This window comes from Zonotrichia albicollis, chromosome 10, assembly GCF_047830755.1.
Source record: "Zonotrichia albicollis isolate bZonAlb1 chromosome 10, bZonAlb1.hap1, whole genome shotgun sequence".
Classification (NCBI taxonomy): Eukaryota; Metazoa; Chordata; class Aves; order Passeriformes; family Passerellidae; genus Zonotrichia; species Zonotrichia albicollis.
Genome location: NC_133828.1, coordinates 18,693,975 through 18,714,980, shown reverse-complemented (window position 1 = coordinate 18,714,980; position 21,006 = coordinate 18,693,975).

Here is a 21,006-nt window from a genome sequence, read left to right as displayed (position 1 = left end):
ACATGGCTGTACAAGAGCTAACTATGGAGAAGGCTGAGGAAACTACCCAAAGAAGGTAAGCATGGCTTTTGGAAGGGTGTCTGTAGAGGGCATGGACAAGGGAAGCTAAACCACTGACATGGAGCTGAATGCAGAGCTAAATAGATTAGCTGTTAGCTTTCAGATCAGTGTTTGCTTAATGAACATCAACCAAGCATGAAGTGTGTACAAGGCACTTTTCTAAGTACATGACTGTCCCTTGAAGTTCTCCTGTACCTGTAATATTCCTTGCTCCAGTATGTCTTTTGGCAAAAAGACAGGAAACAAACTAAACTTGAAGAGGTCTGCTCTCTACCCCTGAGTGTGAGGAACTAAAGAAGAAAGGCTAGAAAACTGAAATTATGTCTCATAACAGCCTGCAAAATACCATTCAGGTAATTTTTCTTTGCTTCCTTCTTTGAAATGAATTTGTTTGCTTTTTCTACCTCTTTTTTTGGAGCTGCTGTCTTCTTGGCTTGAGGTTTTCAGGACTTTTCAGGCTGTCCGACTTAGATGAGAGCCAATGTTGAGTTGCTGCTTCCAGGCCAGTTGTGAACTAGGCAAGGTGGTGTAATTAGAACTGCAGAGAGAGCAGAGATGGTGTGCTGTGTCCCACGTGTGAGGGGCAGGGACAGCACACCCTTCACATCTTTCTCCTGTACACAGGGGGAGGAGCTCTGTGATGCTCTCTTGCTGTGCTATGAAAGAGTTGCCCCTCTCTTAGAGGAGTGGTAAAATCAACATGGCTCTCCAACACAGCATAAAATACAGAGGCATAGGAAAGGGGGGAAATAGATGCTGAGTGCCTCAGACTCCTGAGAAAATGAGGGCAGACTAACTTTACCTGACAAGTGCTATAGAAATACTCTTTGCTATTAGGATCTCTTTCTAATCATAGAACAATACTTGGACTGATATCAGCGTGTAAGGCCTGAGGCTGGGGCACTTTATTACTTTTTTTAAAATTTTACTTCATGCTGGTTCATACTCTAGAAACATTTAATCCCTTAGGCTTTCACTCCAGACTACTGCAGTAATCCATGCAGGCTACAATAATTTGGATATTGTGATTCAATGATGTAAGGAAAAAGGATTCTGGGGGCAGGGGCTGTGGTGGTGGTTTTGCATGATGTCACATACAGTGACACAACAGCAGCACAGGGGGGCAATTTACTTGGCCACAACACTTCTGTTTGGTTGGCTAACAGAGATATTTTGATCCTGGTAAAAACAATAGGCTGGGGTTAACAAAAGCTCTTTATACAAACACCACTAAATTTAACTGACTTATAGAAAAAATGTTTTTCTTTTAAAATATGATAAACCCCACTTAGTTTCACTTAGTTGAAAAGGGCACATGTGCACCTCCTCTTCACCAGAGGATTATAGCTGAGATTGAAAGGGTTACTTGGTGCATATGCTCAATTAATGTGTTGTAATCCAGCTTTTGTACTTCAGTCTTAAAGAAAAGAGAGGTGACAAAATATCTCCACTTGCTTTTAGTGCAGAAACAAACCAGCATTGTTTGAAGTGGAACACAGAAAGGAAGTGACAATGTCTCTTTACCCAGAGCCACTGTTTTCCTTTCTCTGAGTCTCATAGCAGGAGAAGCAGGAATCACTTCTAATTTATCCTTTCATAGAAATAATTCCAAAATTCACTCCAGCAACAAATTTAGTTTTAATGTCACCAGGACTGTTGCATAAATGCAGCTTTCTTGCTCTCTTATAATCACTACACATTCTGTGCTGTTTGAAGAAAGGTGGAAATCTTTTCACCACTGTCGCAAATTCTATTACGTGGAGTTTCACAGGTTTCCAATCTTTCAACCAACTTTTACTCATCTATTTTGTTTTAATGCCCCCTGGTGGCTGTTAGCCATTCTGCTATTTTCACACATTAAGCAAATTAATTATCCCAAATCCTAGAGATGCATCTTGACTCCCAGAGGCAGTATGAGCAACACTGAAGATTATTTTGATACAGAAGTCTCTGACTATGCATTTGCCATTACACAAATAAGTAGAGAAAAGAAATAAGCACTTCCTTCCAGATGAGGTACCAAAGAGCTCAGGTTAAACAACCTTATCTTAGATGAATAAAAGCAAAGTTTTCCCTTTGAGAGGCAAAATAGGATGCTGGGAGGTACCTGTACTTTGTAACAGGTCAGTTTATTCTTGCTGAAATACAGCTCTGCCAGCATCAGTTGTACCTGCTACTGGGCACACTGGGGAAAAAGGAGCAGAAGTCACTACCTTGTCAGAAAACAAACCAAAAAGAAACCAAAAACCAAAAGTCCTCAGTATATAAATTGCTTCAGGTATAAATTTTCAGTTATATGAAACAGTAAAACAGATTTTAAAAATCAAAATGTCTTCAAACCAGTATATTGTTGTAATCTTCACTGCAGTGTTGTTCTTGCCTCTCTGCTGGGGCTCTTCTCCATTCTCTGCAGCACAATCCTTCCTGTCTTCTCAGGAGCTCCTCCTGACTCTCGACCCACCCCTATTTATTTCAGTTACCTTCACGAGCTACAGTTGCTGCCCAACTAAGGACCCTGCAGCTATAGCTCGTTTGGAGCAACTCGGACCCACACAGACCTTACAATACAACATATATTCAGGCCCCCACAGTATATTTTTAGGAGTAGCTGCTCAAATTAGTACAATTGTCCAGATGGCCACAAGAAGGCCACTGTCCTAGAAGCACAGCCAACAGAAATGGAGAGATGAAAGAAACCTTTGACAACAGGGAACAGAGAAGCAAAAACTAAGTATAAGAATAAGAAGGCAGAGACAGAATTAAAGTAACTTAGTAAAGAATACATAAAAGTGTGACTTTTAAAATGCTTTGAATGCTCTATTGATTCATATTTATCTTAAGGGAGATGACAAAAGAGTTCTGTGTCAAGTAGAAAAAATATATCAATATGTTACAGAGTGACAACTGTAGAAATGAAACTTTGATTATCAAATGACACGCATTCAAAAGATGTTTCAACTAATTTGTTTCAGCAGTGTGATTTTATGACCCTAAGAGCAGCTAAGTGTTTCTTAGTATCTCCAGTGTGTGAAAGTGGCTATCACATCCAGCAATGTAAAAACATTGCTGGCACAGTATTACTTTTTACTCAACTTTTCTGGAACCAGTCAAGTATCCTGATCTAGGTGAGTGAGACTAGTGAGAAATAATGGAATGGGAACAAGTAAAAAATGGGAATGAAGTGCCAAGCGCAAATGAAGAGGAAAGTCATAAACCCCCTCTTTTACTACCTGCACTCTTTGGATTCAGTTCCTTTTCTCTCTGTAGCTAGAATAACACTCTCTAACTGACATGTGTGGTTCATTAGTGTTTCACAGTTCTTTCCACCATGTATTTTCTTCCATGCCTGCTACTCTGGCCTGCACAGGGCTGATGGCTGGGTGAGTAGGAGTGTTTCTGGGATCTCTGAGTGGAAATCTCCCGTAAATTGCTCCAGGTGACCCTGCCTTGATTGGGGAAGGGGTGGAGGTGGGATTGGACTAGGTGATCTCCAGAAGTCCCTTCCAGCTGTGACTCTCTGCAATGATTGAAGCAGAAAAGGAGGAAAGACTGAGCTACTCTGTGCTCCTGACAGACCTGCAGCAGAAACAGCTGAGGAACAGCCCATGGTGGTCACTACAGAGTGTTGCTCCTGCTGGCTTCCCCCTCACATAATCACAGCATTTGAGTTCTCAGTTGGAGGGGGCCCACAGGGCCATCAAATCCAACTCTTAGCCCTGCACAGGACACCCCAAGAATCACACCCTGTGCCCCGGAGCACAGAGTTCTTGAGCTCTGCCAGGTTTGGTGCTTTGAGAGCTTCCCTGGGGAGCCTGTTCCAGTGCCCAGCCACCCTCTGGGTGAGGAACCGTTCTCTAACATCCAGTCTAAACCTCCCTGACACAGCTCCAGGCCACCCCCCTGGGTCCTGTCACTGTCACCACAGAGCAGAGATCAGTGCCTTCTGCTCCTCTTCCCCTCAGGAGGAAGTTTTAACAGCAATGGGGTTTCCCCTCAGCCTCCTCCATGCTGAACAGACCAATTGATCGCAGCTGCTCCTCGTACAGCTTCCCCTCACCGTTTTCATGCCGCTCCTTTGGATGCTCTCTAACAGCTTAATGCCTTTTTTTATATTGTGGTGCTCAACACCGGACAAGGAGTCAAAGTGAGGCCACACCAGCACAGAGCAGAGTTGCGACAGTCCCCTCCCTGGAGGGGCTGGCGATGTTTTCGTTCATCCCCGGCCCGCTGCATCCCCGCCCGGGGCGCTCCAGCCCGCGGCGCCTCATGAGGGAGCCCCCCGGGGCTGCCGCACCCTGCGGGGCTGGGGCGCGCCGGTGCTGCTGAGGGGGACCCTGGGCTGGCCACCGGAGCCCCTCAGCAGGGCTGTGTCAATGAGCCTCGCCTCTGTCTGGTGCTTAGATTTAGATGGCGCTGGCAGTGCAGCGTTCCACAGCAGAGCACTGAAGGGCTTTAACTACAGCAGAGCACGGAGGGGGTTTTAACTCCGGCTTGTGGCGTGTGGAGGCTCGCACCTCCCCCGACAGCTGCGCCGCAGAAGCGTGCTGGCCTTCACGCTAAGGGTTATTTTTACACGTGATTAGTTTAGTGCCCATCAAGTGATATGCAAGAGGAAATGGGTGGAAGCTGGAACACAGTAAGTTTAGATTAAATACTAAGAAGAAGACTTCACTGAGATGAGGGATGAGGCTCTGGCACAGGTTGCCCAGAGGAGCTGTGGATGCCCCATCCCTGGAAGTGTTCAAGGCCAGGTTGGTCGGGGCTCTGAGCAACCTGGTCCAGTGGGAAGTGTCCCTGCCCACGGCAGGGGATTGGAACAAGATGTTTAATGTTCCTTCCAAACCAACCAATTCTATGCTCACTTGGGGCCCTAAGCAAGCCTTGTGTTTTATATTTGTAACCATACAGCTTGCAGTCATTTAATACAGATACACCCATCAGCAATTGTACTGCATTCAAGTGTCTCCGCTGTGCATCTGAGGTGTGAGGCTTTTAAAATTGTGCCCCTTTTTGTACTGAATTATGCAGAGAGGGAAACTGATTTTGTAGCCTTCTGGTTAAAATGTACGGCTGTGGAACTGGGGGGCCTTCTGTCTGAAGTAGGTAATAAGTAGTAATGCTACAACCATTAAGCATTAGATGTTCTGCAGACTCAAGTAAAAGTATTTAAGCTGTCTATCATAGAGATTTAGAATCTCCTTTTCACTTTTGGCAGCTCATATGGCTTCTGAGGGACATCTCTGTGTGACTCAACTCCTCCCATGCATTGGACAAGGGACCATGAGCCACTGATACCCGGCTGAGGATTTTCCTCAGGAGCAGCATGCAGTGTGAACACCATCAAAAGACCATTCAGGGACCCATCACATGGGCTTAGCTTTTCCTGCTGCTTTTAATATGTTGAGGTAATACTATTGATATCATATATGTTTGGGGTGGACCAATTTGTAGGGCATGCTAGGATGCTGTTATTAAATGTTTATCTGGAAAGGAAAAGTAGATTTCTAAAAAAACCTTGAAGTCTGTCAGTAGATGGCAGCAGAGAGGAAAGATATTTATTAGGACCTCTAAATATGGTGACGGTGCATTTTATAACTTGTGCAACTGCAGCTGGTGGCTCTCCATTAATGCTGAAATTTTTGCACTTTACTGATGAATATAATTATTTTGATTTAAGGATCTTTTGGCATGAATGTTTATTTTGGAGGAGGAGTTGAGCTTTTCTGAGCAGAGGGTGACTGCAGACAGGGCAGCAGTGCATTTGATCAGTGCTGTGTATGTAATAAAAAGATCCTCAGCTGACATAAGGATGTCATTGCTCCACTTGAGAATTTGCTCCAGAAAGCGTTTGCCTGGGGGATGTTGCTAGGAGGCTTGTGAAGAAATGTAGGATGTGAGGGAATATAAAAATCACTTGGGAGAAAGGAGATTAAAGTGATAAATTAAGTAACTCTTAAGTTTCTCACCTAAAGGAAGGATGGATAAATAGCATTGTTTTTATTGTACAGTTTCTCAATAACTGTTGGCACTGTGTTAGGCTGGTCATTAATGGGAGGATTTTGATATAATGACCATGTGGGGGTACCTGGTTTATGCACTAGAATAGTGTGTGTATAGGAGGTGAGAACATAAAAGAGCAACTGGTATATGGGTCAAATGGAAACTGTATTTCAGAGATCCTTCCATGAGCTGGGGTAGGGTAACACTATTTGAAAGAAAGATGGCTAATTCTGACAGCACCTGATAAATTTTGAAATAAACAGATCAAATGCTATTCTTAATTTAGTGTGCATTAGGAGAACTGCTTGATTTGAGCTTTTTGTTCCCATTTGTTATTTTACTTTCAGAAGTTGGTGTATAGTCTGATAAGAGTTATTTTGTATAAAAAAGTAGGGGTAAAACATGTGCATCAAAATGTCTGTAGCATGTTTCCCATGGGAAACTTTTAGGATGACTGGGATCAAAGGAATGAGTGTTGAAAGTTGAAGTTAAACAATTAGATGTTCTTGTCTGCTACAAATATCCTGTCCAACAGTTTCACAAGAGTAGTCAAAATAATCTAAGAATAGTATTTTCTTTCATTTTTAATGTTGTTTATATGGCAACAGGAGATGGGGTGGGCAGGTGCATTATAATGACAGCTCACCTACTTTTTTTCCTTCCATTCCTTTTTCCCTACATTTCCTCTATACTCTGCCAACTAAAATTTATTCCTGGTGGAATAATGTACAAAGTTGCAAGATAAAATGGGATGGAAGAATGTTTTCATTTGTAGTTAAGAACAGAAGTCTGCTTTTGTTGCTTACACCTGTGCCTTGTGTGATGTGTGCAGCAGCTCACATAGCAAAGTAAATCTTTCATGTAAATTATATGTAAAAATCAGAAAAATCATATAAGGTTTGCAATGGCATTTCTTTTAGCTATAGCTTTTTTTGCTATTCCGATAATGTCTTTTAATTTCTGCTTAGATTTGCCCTGTGTTTGGAGATAATTAAGTGCTGCAACTGTCATTCATTAACAAAGTTTTATTCCAGCATAGGTTAAATGCTTTCCTTGCATTGATCTTCTTTGAGTTTCTTCTACTGTTTTGAGGTAGAACTGAAGTCTTTGTTCAAGGTGGAGTCTGAGCTGCCAGCACTGTGGCAGTGCTTGTCTTTAGAATCCTTTTCATCTCACTCAATTACTTGCTTATGCAGAACACTCTGGTATGAAGGTAAATCAGAGAGCAAACTCCATTACAAATATCCCTTCTTTGATTCCTTGGGTGGCATGAAAGAACACTGCAGCAGTAGGTGAAATTTGCAAGTTTGAATTGAGAGGTGGGATAAATGAAATCTGCTAAATGGGATCAGTTTGTCCGTCCAGGTTAGCATTCTGCAAAGGGAGGTGCTTTGTAGGAGTCAGGGCCTCAACTACCCTGTCACTGCTGTAACTCTTTCTCTGAGCATTGCTTCAATTAGTTTATCCCATTCCTCCACAATGCTTTTTTTTTATTGTATCAGATGCAAATTTTCTCTTCAGAACCCTGTGTGATTTTTACTTATCCTGTCTGCTCTGAAAATCTCCAGTCAGAGTAATATCACAAGTTCCAGTTAAACCAACAACGACACTCCTGGTAATATTTTTTCCTATTTTTAAATTAAAAAAATCGAAAGCTGTAAATTGTATTGACGTGTTTTTCATAAACAGAATTACATTTTGAGGAAGGGTTTGCCTCTTGCCTTAATGCCAGTGACACATAAGCTTAATGTATCTGCTGGCCTATTTTTGAAGGGAAGAGTCTCTAAGGGTAGGACACTGACGTGATAGCCGAGGTAAATGACTGCTGTGCTTACTGGAAGAATGACTTCTCCTTCAGAGCAAGTGACTGGCAAAGCAGGAGAGCCCCATTAGTCAGTGAGATAACCAGCCTCAGATTTAAACCAGGCATGCACAACAAACAGAGGCATCACGCAGGATACATTAAATTTTAATTAACTTTTCATATTTGAGTTCAGGCTTTGTTTATGCAGCCCTTAAGAGGAACATTTTCTTTTTGCATGTAATCAAAAGCCAGCCTGTATTTTTGGGAGGGATTTTGCCTTATTATATACTAAACCTGCATTTTGCACTCTTTGAAGTGCTGTGCTGTTTTTGTGTGAATAACCAGGGATTGCTGCAGGGCTTTGGTGAGTGTGGCTCCTGTCCTGGGAGTTGCAGACTGATGTGCTGTAAAACCAGATGTGTGCATAAAAGGAGATTACAGTTAGCCTTTTTTCACCTCAGATTCTTGGCTCCACTTTGTACAGAATTATTTTGTTTGTGGGAGGGAATGTGTCATTTATCTACTTCAAATTATGGTGGACCTGTGGGGACTGAGCCACAGGACTGGGGATTTGAGCCTGGATTTATGTCAGCAGCAGGGAATACCAGGAGGAGCATGGCCTCCATTGTTAGCATCCATTTGACACTGGGGTCTAGTGGAGCACACAGGAGTGCAGTGCAAAATACCAGTTCCATACAGAGAATCCAGTCTGGTGTCTCTTTAAACAATTTCCAGCAGTAACAGGTAATAATGTAGCTAACATGTTGAGTTACACTGAGTAGCAGAGCTTGATTTATATTCAAAGCTTAAACATTCAGCAAAACATATATAATACAAATAATAATGCTTATTATTTTGGACATCCTACGGTCAATCTTTCTAAGCAATACTCTGTTATTAATTATTTTATTTTTATCTACTGGCTGTCATTTTTATTGAACAAGGCTTTTTTGTTGAAAAGGTGACGTTCTGACTAAAAGGCTTAACTGCATTTACAAACAATGCAGGGTTTGCTTTACTTCCAATGGTGCATTACTTAATTATGTTAAAATGCAGTTGCCCTAAATACTGCTTTATAAAACACTATTTCTCTCTCCTGACCTTGTTTCCTTATGTGCTGACAGATTTTATGTTCTTAACTCTCTACGTCAAACTGCAGACAATATCCTGGTTCCAGCTCATAACAAAGAGTATTGATGAATAAACAGTACTTATTTAGAGAGAACATTAAAACCCTTCTGCTAACATTTGCCTTTGTCAGCCTGCTGACACCACATGGAGTTTGATGTTTTTCTCCTGGCTTTTTTTAAAAAGACAGATATGTACAGTAGCACTGGGGTCTTTGTAAGGGGCTTTTCCTGACACTTAAAAAGGTTGGTTTGGTTTTGGACAGAATGCACAACAGGACAGTGTCAGACCATTAAAAATCTATTAGAGTTTTGGGACATCTTTTAGTAACTGGTAAGGTGCAGGACACAATGAGCACAGATTCTTACCTGTATGGTCAAAGTCACTGAATCAGAGGAAAATTAGGCTGAATTAAACATTGACTCTTGCTGAAGTCTGTAGTATTTACTGGCTGAGCTTATAAGAACGGGTTTTTTTGTCCATAATATTTTGTAATCAGAATTCATAGCTATGTACACCAAAAATGTATAATGGGCTACAATCTGCATTTTCAAGGTAATCACTTTTCCTTATGGAATTTGTAGCCAGAGTTCTGACCATGTGCTCTGATGTCCTGTGGCAAATGTCTCAGAAGTGATTCTGTCATAATTAATTTTGCTGTAGGGCAGAAGGATGGACTAGATTGATACGAGTAAATCAAAAGCCCACAGACCATGGGAACATCCTAAAGAAGAGATGGTGTCCCCATCACAAACATCATAGATTTTCATGTGAGTTAGAAGCTGTATGCCATTGACTTTTGACAGGCTAAGTCAGAAATTAGGCCATATTATGATGATATTTTTAATAGATATTTAAAATGATACATATGGTAACATCTAAATTCATAAACTTTGGTTGCCTAAATGCTAAATATTTATCACATGCCTTCCTACCAAGAAAAAGAGTACAACATTTTCCACAGATTTTTTTTCCTGAAGCACTATCTGGTCCTTGGATACTAAAAAGGGTTTGGAAAAAATGTTCTAGATGAACTCTCTCTATTCCTTCCAATACTTTCCAAACAACAACAACAAAAATGGAAGATCTGAACATACACAGTACAAACAGACTGAAGCAAGAACAGAGTGTTCTAGCTGAGAATCTGATAGCTGAAGTTTTGGGTACCAGCTAAGGTGCTGCTTTGTGAGCAACTCCAGATAAATCAGTTATCTCTTCATTTGCCCCTGGACATGCACACAGCTAGGGATCCTGTCCATCTCCTACAGCCTTACTAGTGTAGAAAGGCAGTGTTTTGCCCAGGTAATTGAAGCTTCTTTATTGACATATACTCTATGTAAAATAATTATGGCAAAAACCCTCAATGCCAGAGCACAGGCAAGTTTTATTTCATAACAGAGTCCCTCTGTAAAGGTAATAAAGTTTGCATTAATCTGTCAAATCAAGGAAGAGCATCTTCCCTGATCAAAGGGTTTGGTGGGGCACATAGGAAAAATGATGAAAGTAGAACAGCCATGATTTGCAATGCACCAATGTGGTTCTTTGTGAACACGTGTAAATATACTTTTTTTTTCTATAGTGCTGCTAGTAATTTACAGTGGAAGCTAGTTTTAATAATGTTCTTCATTCCACCTTTATACTCACCATATTAGAAGTTATTTACCATTCCATGTGGTTTCAGGGGTGACTTAATTACAGCCTCCCTATATCTGAAGGGAGCCTACAAAGAAACAAGGAAAAAGACTTTACAAGAGCATGTAGCAACAGGACAAGGGGGAATAGCTTCAAACTGATAGTGTAGGTTTAGATTAGATATTAGGGGAGGGATCTTTCCTGTGAGGGTGGTGAGGCCCTGGAACACATTGTCCAGAGAAGCTGTGGCTGTCCCATCCCTGGAAATGTTCAAGGCCAGGTTGAAAGAGGCTCTGAGCACCCTGGTCTAGTGAAAGGTGTCCCTGCCCATGGCAGAGTTTGGAACAAGATGATCTTTAATGTCCCTTCCAATCAAAACCATTCTACAAAAAGCAGGACTACAGAGATGTCTTATAGCATTATTATAGCAGAATACTCCAACCTTGATGAAAAACTGCAATTATGAGGTCACACTTACAAATAGGAAAAACAAATCAACAAAATCCTTCAAAACTTATTGAACCCTTCAATAACATTTTTCCCCCATCATAAAAAATCACCAGGGAAAGGTTAATGCCTTTGTAGCAATAGTGACAGTGGAATCGGCTGCTACATTTGAAATGGCAATTGCAAAGGAATTAAGCCTTGTGGTTTAGAATACTGCAAATTATATTTGCAGCTCTTTTTTCAGTGAATTGAATAGATGCACTCAAGTACATTTATTATAAACAAGCAAAGAAAAAACCCTACCATCTGTCTATAAAATCAGAATTTAACCACAGAGTCTCACATGGAATTTAAAATTAAGCTTTTACAATTGAACGTAACAGCTTTATGTTTGACTGACTTCATTATTGCCAAATTTTGAGTTAGGACTTTTACTGTAAACAACTTTCTTGTGACATTTCTATGGCCTCCAATAATCTGATGGGAAAAAAATAATGACCTAATTCTGTCTAATATTGTATCTGGTTTTTACACTCATTTTCATTCATTCATTATCAAATGAATGAAATATACATCTTGAATGAAAAAATTACATCTTTTCCTATGCAGCTGTGCCATTTTATGTTCCAGATCTTAATATTCTTTCCGATACTCACTTAGATGAAATTCTGACTGGGTTCATTTGAAAGTTCTTATTTCTCAATCCATTCTTAACACTTTTAAATTTGAAGTCATGGACTTGTCTATTGTTCGGAAATTTAGTGCTGCACTTGGCTGTGATGAAAATGTACTTAAAAGCAGAAAGCTGGAAGCAGAAGCCAAGTGTCCACAGAGCAGAAGAGAGTTAATATTTAGATTTGAAGTCAAAATAACAGCATTGTGCTCTCAAACAGCCATTTTCATACTTTTTTCTTTGCTGTCTGTTCCCAAATATGGGATCACCTGTCTGTCACATGGGATCCTGTGCCACTTGGATTGCACAGTGAACCCATTCCGTTTGCTAACTTAGCAAGAAACCACACACACTTTTACTGTGTGGGTATTCTGTCATTTCAGTGAATAGAATGTTCTTTGCCATGCAGTTTGGTGGCTGCTAAAGCAGATGTAAAGTAAGAGATGGGACTGCTTGAAGAGAATTCGTAATAGTTTGGACCTCACCTTTTTGATGGTAGTGAGATGTGACTTGGCTAAAGCTGTAACATCAAACTGTCGTTTTGTAGCTTTTATAGAACTGCTATATTATAATCCTAAAATCTAGAAATGCGTACCCCCGCCAAAAATACATTACATTTTCCTAATTTAATTCAAAGATTTAAAAGTGTGGGGTATCGTGTGTGAGTCAATAAAATTGTTCAGTTCTAGTCCTCCGGTTCAAAGATTTGAGAAAATAGTGAGTTCTGGACACATTCCAATTGGGGACTGATAAATCTCTGCTTAATTGAGCATCAACCATATGGTCCAGCTCAAAGGTCTGAGGAAAAATGTGCTGCTGCTGCTTAATTTTTAAGCTTTACATTAGTGTGCTTGCTGTGGGAGAAACAGTATTTCTTTTTCTGCCACTTTCTATTCATGTGTCAACCTGGCACTTCTCAGAAAAAACCAGCCCTAATACATTAAATAAATATAAGCTTCAGCAAGCTTCTCCAAATCAGGTACACTTTGAGGCAAATTAAGAGGTTTAACAAATGCATAGTAATGGTGTTCTCCAGAATACACCAAGTTGTAATCATGATGGTTTTTAAATAGTTACATTATCTGGAGTATTTTGTTTTTCTCATTATGTCATACCCGCTTTTGGGGAAGAAATGTTACAGCTTTGTGTGGAAGCAGTAGCTTGATGTCTAAATAGCATTTGTTATTCATATGAATATTATGTGGAGATTATGCTTTTTTGCAGTAAGATATTCTAGAACTCCACTGAAGTTATTCAGGCACCTTTGATAATAGTAGAGTACCTGAATTAGCCAACTAGGCTAAGCTAAGTATCCTTTATTACCTTTTATTTTTCCTGCTACATTCAGCTTTTTGCTAGGAAATTAATTCCACTCATGCTCATCGAGATGTGTTAATTTAGAATTAAGTGTGCTATTCAAATCTAATTAGAACAGACTTGGCAGAATTTAGAGCATTTTTTCCTATTCACTGGTAAAATGCAGGTGCAAATATCCACCTTGCAGAGTACTCACCTTGCAGTAATCTGGTCACATTAGTCCAACTCACATCATCTCCAGTCTGAGCTGTTAAGTAATGGCATCTTTGTCTCCTGAACCAGAGCCCTTAGAGTGAGGTATGTTTTTGTGTTGTGGACTGCACTCCGTAGCTGCAGGATTGTTCATAGAATACTGAAAGCAATCTCTGGAGTCATGCTTTTGAAATCTGTATTTATGATCTGTACCACACACTCAGACTTCATTAAATCTGGGAGCTGGTGTTTCATACAAGATATCAGGCAGTGGAGAACAGCTCCTGTAGGCTGCAAGTGGTGATGCAGTCAGTCTGTCTGCAGGCAAACCCTCACTCTGGAAATCTGAATATCTGTCAGGTGGAGTGTTATGTCCATACTTTCAGCTTTTCAACATGTAAACCCAAGTTTCATAATACACAGTCTTTATTATAAAGTTTGTAAAATGGACTATAAGCAGACTCAAAAGTTGCCTTGTAAAACAACTGTTGTAGTAAAACACAAAACTAAGGCTTCCATCTATCAACCAAAACCAGCAGCAGGGTGTTGACATGGCAAAATTCTTTGTTCTGTGAATTGTACCACAAAATAAGGGAGACAGAAAACATTTTGGTTTTTATATAAAGCAAAGTAGGCAAAGACACAACTGTAGAACATTTGTGCTGCCTACCTCAACTTAGTAATGTTGCTATAAAAACAAACCCACATTCCTCAGTGAGAGGAACATTCTATGTGGTTTCTGTCCTCCTGGAATGACTGCCACGTGATTCCTGCTCTGAAATCATATACCAGCCCAAAGCCAAGCATGGAATTTAAATGGTTGCCTAATACAGTGATGTGAGCTTAGCTGAAAACTGACAGGTATTCCTGATCCAACTGTGCCAGGATAAGAGTGACTCTGATGTGTTCCAGCTGCACTCCAGATGTCCTAAGCAGTGTGTCATCTGCTTATCAGAGCATCTCAATCTGTAAATGCACATAGAAATTTGTTTTCTTCCTGCGAAAGTTTTTAGAGAACTTCTGCAGCCATACTCCAGACAAGTCTTTTCTACCTATTTTTTCCTGTCCTTTGAGCTTGTAATGTTTCAAGGATTGTGTCCTTGGCTCTGCTCTTCCAAAGCATCTTCAGGACTCCATATTTAGTTTCCAGTACGGAGATGATATGAACAAGAGTTCACATTCAGCAGTATTGAGCAGTGTACACCCCTTCTGTTTTCTACAGCTAACACAGCCAGACAGACATTTGGGTAGAAAGCTCAACCTGTACTGTTCATCACTCTGGGGTTCTGATTTGGGCCTCATTTCTTATACCCTGTTTTTATTTACTCTGTGAACGTAAATACTTTGTTGTTCTTTTTTAGTGTGAAGAATTCAAATATTGTTACTTCTTCTAATCTTCTTTGCTACTGTCAATTCTTCTCTGTCATCATACACTTCTCCTGAGCAATTTGTGAATTTGAATGTGATGTCATGCAATGGTTTTATTTGTTGATGTTTGGCTTAACTTGAGGTGCACATCCAAATTTGTCTCTTTTCAGTTAAGGAGTTAAGTTTGTATTTGAATTTAGGCACATGGTTAATCTAAAGCACAGTCATAGGATCTTAGAATGGCCTGGGTTGGAAAGAACTTTAGAGATCATCCAGTTCCAGCCCCCTGCCTCGTATTTTGTGGCATGGTAATGTGTGCCATTGTGGCTTCAGTTTGGAGTCTTTATTTTTAGATATTGTTCACGTTTCAAGGTGGTCAGGTAGCTTACACTTCATTAAATAAATAGAGCAACTTACATATATATTCTTGTGGAATTAATGCTTCCATTATTGCAAACTGATAGTTTGCCACTGCTGGGTTTTTCCATGTGATACCAAGGAAAAAATGCCTGGTGGAAACTAACACTGAAGTTGTATAACACCTTGCAGTAAGAACATGGTAAAAATATAAAAATCAAGCTCTTCCTTTCACTTTGAGCCTGAGCAGGGAGTGAGATTATATTTGTGGCTATTAGGATTTGGTGGTTATTTTTGTAATTGTGCTGGATATGGTATGGTGACACTTCTACACAGAGATCTGGCTGAATGCTGGCTTTAAAGGCACCATCATTTGTATATTTTACATCCACTGAATAAATGTCTTCTCTCTTGATACGACAAAAGTGTTTGGGAAGGTAAAGCCCGATTAATTTTCACCATTCTGAATTGAACTCTTAGCCAAAATAATAGTTTCAGCATCTGTGCTTTAGATGACTGTGTGGATTCTTAAATATAAACTTAGAGTCTTTTCATAAATGGAAAAGGATAGGATGTGTAAGAGAGCTATTGTGGATGGAAATCATGTCAAGTGTCTGTTTTGAATGGGACTATAAGAAGGTTTAGCTGGATTAGGCACAGGCAAAAAGCTGCTTTGTTGATTCCTCAGGCTTTCAGAGTGGCTTTATTTTTCTGGCATTAATGTTTATTTGTTCTGTGGCAGGATGAATGTGGCTCAAGCGTTTGATAGTTCTCTCAGTCCATGATAAGTTGAGTTTCCATTGCTGATCATGGCTGTTAGTGAAATGTATATTCATGCTACCCTGTCTAATAAAGGGCATTGAAGCTCAAGCGTAAATTGAAGAGAAGCCTCAATTTACAGTGAGAAGTAAATTATTTCTGCCTGAGCTGCAGGGGCATTTTCAAGCTCTGCTAATTCCACATTCAATCCTATGTGGGATGCAGAAGGAATTAATGTCACTAGGGTAACCTGCTGCTTAGTTGCTGAAGATGTTACTGCTTCCTTCCAATCATTTAAAGAGAATTCATTGCCAGGCTAGCTTGCTCACCTACTATCTGCTGTATTTGCTTACCAAGTGTGTTTACATGTAAGTGTTGCTGGTGTGGTAAGCATTGAGATTCCTAAAGAGATAATTTGAAGATTTTAGTCAAATTACTGACTAAATGTGTAATTCAAATAACCATGTCTAGAGGTGTAAACAAACATGAAGAGGGCCACCAGATAAATATTCTGAGATTTGAGTCTTAGTGATATCAGTGATGTGGCAGCTCTGTGCCACATGCTCGAGCCTTTTCTGCTCTCCCTCCACTGGGTAAAACCAAGGATTGTTCCATTACTGTCAGTACAGATCTTTAAATTCCCTGGGGTTCTGATACAGATTTGTGATTCTCTTTTCAGCCTCACTAATGTCTTGATGCCTTCACAGTCTTTATGTCATTTCTCTCATGATGTTGGACTGTTTCCCCACAGACTCTATTTACTTGCTTCAGCAAGAATATTGTAAAGAAACAATGCAGTCATTTTCTTCAGTTATGGAACATTTCTAATTTTACAAAAGCACGATCCATTGGTATTACCTCACTGGAGGCTTTCTCTGCAGGTCTGACTGACACATTTATAAGTCAAATAGCAAGATCATGAAAGTGTGTTTTACAAGTGACATTTCAGTATTATTTTTTGATGCAGTGTCTATGGGTCTAATGCTATATTACTTGCCTGAGGGTACAGTTCTAAAATTAAATCTCTGCAAGTGCCAACAGAAACTGACAATTGCTTTTATCATCATGATTTCAACTCCAATTCGGTGATCTTTATGCACATTTCAGTAACTATTTGGAAGCATTAGGAACTGCACCAGATTTCATTTCTGTACTCAAGAACTATTCCAATAATTTAATAAATTGCCATTGGTAGTATATTGCTTTAATATTGGCAATTAATATACTTTCCATTAAAGGTTTAGATGTTTCTAAATCAAAAGTCAGCCATGTATTTTTTTCCTCTCTCTATTAATATTTTTCTCAGTCCAAGGCCAGAAGACCAACTCAGGTAAGTGCTCAAAGGTACCCATGGGGGTTTTGCTGGACTGGGGACTGCAGATTTGAGCTCTAACCAGATTAGCCCAGATGGTGGCCTGGTGCAGTGGGTTCCCTCCCTGTATTCCAGAGGAGTGGGGAGCTCCTGTGGAGCCCCTTGAGTCCCTGGCTGGGTGAACGCCTGCCCTGGCACTCACAGTACCAGATGGCAGCAGCTCTGGAGGGCTCATGGACCAGCTGCAGGTGGCAGGAGCAAACCCCAGCAATGCTTTCCCTCCCAGGGCTCTCCCCTCTCTCTGCTCAGATTTTAGGGGAGTGTGGCCTCCCAGGGGCTGGACAACTCCACAGTCACTCAGGGACTCTTTCATATTACAGAAAACCTGCTGGGGAGCTGGAAATGGTTTTTACTCTCATTAAGTCTTTTGTGCAGCACAAAAGAGGTGCGACAGGTCAGGGAATATGTCCTGCAGATTTTGGCACCTAGGCTGATTCTTTCAATTAATACTTTCACCTGCTGAACAGTTATCTGTCCAGAAATCTTGTGAAAGATTACATTTTCATCTCACCCAAATGTTTTTCTGGTTGATCCTTTAAGCCTTTTCATGTTTTGCTTTTTAATAGCCATGGCAAAGAAGCTTATATTTTGGACATTCAGCTTGGCCCATTGCCTTGTAAAGAGCTGATTAGCTGAGAAAATATCTTTGTGTAATACAGAAGAGTGTTCTTTGTCTTTTAACACTTCTTGCTGTGGTATAGGCAAAGTTATCCCTTCAAAGGATGTGTTTTTCATAGCCTGCTGCTGATCCCATGGTGGTAAATGGTGACCTTCAGTAATGATTCATCAAGTCCTTTTTGTTTCTTCTAAATGATAAGGAAATGAAAAAGAAGGCAGATGGGAAATACTGATATATAATTTTATTTTCTTTGTACATGGTTTGCCAAAAGGTTATATTTTGCTTTTTTGTACTTGTCTCCTTAGTATTTGTGTGAAAGTAATTAATAGTGCTAAGCAAAATTTCTTTTTAATATTAATTTCTTATGAATTACATTAATTATATGTCCTTTTTTGTTAAGTTACTGATGTCTAAGGTTAGAGCAGCTGAAAATGTTGCAAGGTGTGCATCCTTTTGTCAGTATGTCATAGCTTCTTGTCAGGATATTAAGGACATTAGAAATTTTGGATGTCTAATTTATCATTAGAGAAAAAGGTTTCTACAGACAATAGCATTTTGCATTTTCATTACTAAATAATTTTTGAGGCTGACTGAAAATTGTTTTTTTCTTCAGTGAAACTTTTACCAAGGACATAACAAAACATTTTTTGGAAGCTTTCACATTCTAGTACTACTTCAGCTATTTTTATGTCCTCATCTCCAGGTGAGAGCAATTATAATTTTTCCAACTTTCACCCTGTAGTAGCTTTGCCTCAAATGTATTGTAACTTAACTTTGAAAAGGCATTTGTCAGTCTGGAAAGGTATTGCCATGTGTTGTGCACTGCCCATCTCTGTTACAGAATGTTAGAGAAGGCAGTGGGAGTTTCTGTTTTTTTCACATGAACGTTTTGGCAAAGGAGAGATAAGGGGGATCAGGGAGGGCTGGGGGAGAGCAATAGTTGTTGGAAATAGGAGAAAAGACATCTGCTCCAGAAAAGCAGGCTGGTTTCCTGTGGATTTGAGTCTGTTGAAGGTAAACTGCCCATTGCCTCAGTGCAGGGCTCTGAAAAGTTATCCTCTTGCTTGCACAGTGTGTGAGCCCCCATGAAGACTGAAGTAGCAATTTCTCTGTGGAATGTGTTTATTTTCTAGTGTGCACCCTGCTCTATTCAGGCGCAGCCAGAGTTACATCTGAGGAAAACAGGAAAGAATCTCAACTCACCCCAAAGACATGGGAACTGTTAATAAAGGACTGTGCATGTAGCATCACATATAATGGGAATATGTCAGGAAAGCATGCATAGAAATCAACATGTTGTAACCATAGGAAAGCAGTAGTGCTGAATTTCTACAAGTACATCAGATTTTACTATTGTGATCCCAGCCATTTATGTTTGGGGGAAGTCAAGAGGATTCATATGAATTAACCTGTTTGCTTAGTGGACAAGAACATTTCCAGTATTCATTTGAGGGAGAGAAACCCAAAAATCCAATGCATTGGATTTCTGTACTTTTTAATTTGACAGATGAAAAGGCTTAACTTATGGGAAGTCTTCACTTGTGTCATACTGTCACAGAGGGCTTTAACAGCTTGCAAATCCACTGAGAATAATTCATTAGCTAAAGGTTTTCATCTTCTGGGTTTCTCATCTTAACATCAAAAAAATGTCATGATAACCAAAAACAAAGCACAAATAATCATAAATGTTATGAAACTCTTGGCACTGCACTTTTTTTTTTTTCCTATTTTCATCTAGTTTCAGGAAGTGAAATAATGTTACATTACTGGAGCTAAGCCAAGGTACTGCTGAAAAGAGTGATGTGTCTACAGTGTCCAAATAAACACTAACCTATATATGATCGTCCAAATTTGATCCTTTAATGTAAATCCAATCTTCTATTGCATTGCACATCACAGTAGTACATTCCTCAGTATAAGGAATGACGGAAAATTTGTATAAAACCAATCATTTGCACACTGACCATTTGCACTTTAAGCTTTTTTAAAGTACTTTGGACCAGTGTGCCAAAAGGTGTGCAAGTCACAGAAAAGAAACAAACCAAAGTTTTAAAGCTTCAGGTAGATGGAAGAGTGTCAGTGACTTTTATAGTTGACCTACTTTGGAATACAGCTGCGTACACTCCTATCTGGAGCAGCTCCTCCGGTACAGATGGGCTGAAGAGCAAATTCCCTCCTTCTACTGAAGCCCAAGCCCACAGTGCCATGGGCTTCACTACAGAAAGGATTTGGAGCCCAGGGCTTTGAGAATGCACTGTATTTACTTTTTATTTTGACATGCATTAATTTAACATAGTTGCCATTTAGTTATTCTGAAGAAACCGTGTCTACAGAAACCCATGCAGTTTCCCATATAAATATATATATATATATATATATATATATATATATATATAAAGGAGCAATGTCTGATGTGCTCCTTGCTTGTGGGAAGATTTTATCTTATTATGATTTAGAAAACAAAGCATGAGGTGTTGTCTGATAATAATAATCATAACCTTGATAGTGTAAGAATATGTCCATTTTTTCCTGCTACCGATATTACCGTGTTTTTGTTGGGCTGTGATTCTGCAGTGTTTCACATCTCTCTTCCTCTAGATTACTGTGTTTTGTGCATATTAATGTATTTTAAGTTTTTATTTCATTTGTGGGTTTTTTTGTAAGCACGTTTTCCTATGAAAACAATCCTGAATTCATTGCGATGGACAAAGCAGAAGTGAAATTGCCGAAAAGTCGGGAATGTAGAGCTGTCGGCACTCCGCTGCTTTGAAACAGACGGGTAATTGGCACGGAGGGGCCGGTGAAGGCTGGCTCATACTCACGGCTGATGACACCGATAGCCGGCAGTGCAGATAACTGAGTGTGACTTAAAAAAACCCCGGCGTTTCACAGCACCACCTCAGTGGCGCTGACTCGTCGATAGCGGTAACAATGTAGCAGCCGCAGGAGCCTTTCCCCCTCTCCGCACGGGGCTCGCTGCTCACCCGCCCGCCCCATTTGCTCGCTCCTGGGGGAGCGGATCGGGCTCTGGGCCGGGGTTCCCTGCCGGGCGCTGGGTGCTGCACCGGGGCCTGGGCGGCATCCCCGCATCCCCTGCCTTGCGGGCGGCTTTGTTACCGGCTGCCCGCCCCCGGCGCCGCCCAGGCCCGCGGGGCTGCGGCCTCGGCCCCGGCCCGGCCGCCCCCACCCACGGCCGTGCCCGTTCGCGGGGAAGATGCCGGAGCGGAGGCGGGGGCTGGCGGAGGGGCGGGGGGCGCGGCCCCGCCGCTGAGACGGCG